This window comes from Triticum urartu, chromosome 1 (genome assembly GCF_003073215.2).
Source record: "Triticum urartu cultivar G1812 chromosome 1, Tu2.1, whole genome shotgun sequence".
Classification (NCBI taxonomy): domain Eukaryota; kingdom Viridiplantae; phylum Streptophyta; class Magnoliopsida; order Poales; family Poaceae; genus Triticum; species Triticum urartu.
Window position 1 is genome coordinate 560,209,893 of NC_053022.1, and position 645 is coordinate 560,210,537.

General features: G+C 49.6%; 1 non-coding gene across 1 annotated transcript; it reads left to right on the top strand.

The window, feature by feature from the left end:
• The first annotated feature begins 263 nt into the window (after positions 1–263).
• Positions 264–386, top strand: LOC125533360. Its single transcript, XR_007294241.1, has one exon. It is a non-coding gene; the product is annotated as a small nucleolar RNA SNORA5 (small nucleolar RNA).
• The last annotated feature ends 259 nt before the right edge of the window (positions 387–645 follow it).

Below are 645 nucleotides of genomic sequence, written 5' to 3' on the forward strand. Positions count from 1 at the left end.
CCGAGAACTTTTTATTCTGCACAAAAATAACACCATGGCAATTCTGCTGAAAACATCGTCAGTCCGTGTTAGTTTCATTCAAATCATGCAAGTTAGAGTCCAAAACAAGGGCAAACGAGTTTGGAAAAGCAGATACGTTGGAGACATATCAAGCAGCACACACCTCCCACACGCCGGTCGGCCAAAAAACAGAGGAGTGAGCGGGTAGGGGCGAGCATATATATATATGCATCTCTTTAGTCCCGTTTGGTGGCTAGAACCGGTACAGAAGACTGACCTTTAGTCCCGGTTCCAGCCACCAACCGGGACTAAAAGGGCTGCGCCAGGAGCGAGGACCTTTAGTCCTGATTCGTCTTTGGAACCGGGACTAAATGGGTCAGACAAACCGGGACTGGTGCCTGCCGAGGCCCAGCCGGCGCCCTAGCCGCTCGAACCGGGACGGATGCACCCATTTGTCCCAGTTCGTAACACGACCGGGACTAATGCTTTGATCTGGCCAGGACCAAAGCCCTATTTTCTACTAGTGATAACCTCACAATAGAGATTAAACGGCTCCAACCATGCTGGCTGAAAACTTTTACTTCTTTAATCTTTAGTTCTAGCAGGGGAGATCGATGTAGTGGATGAAGATTGGAGGATGAGCAG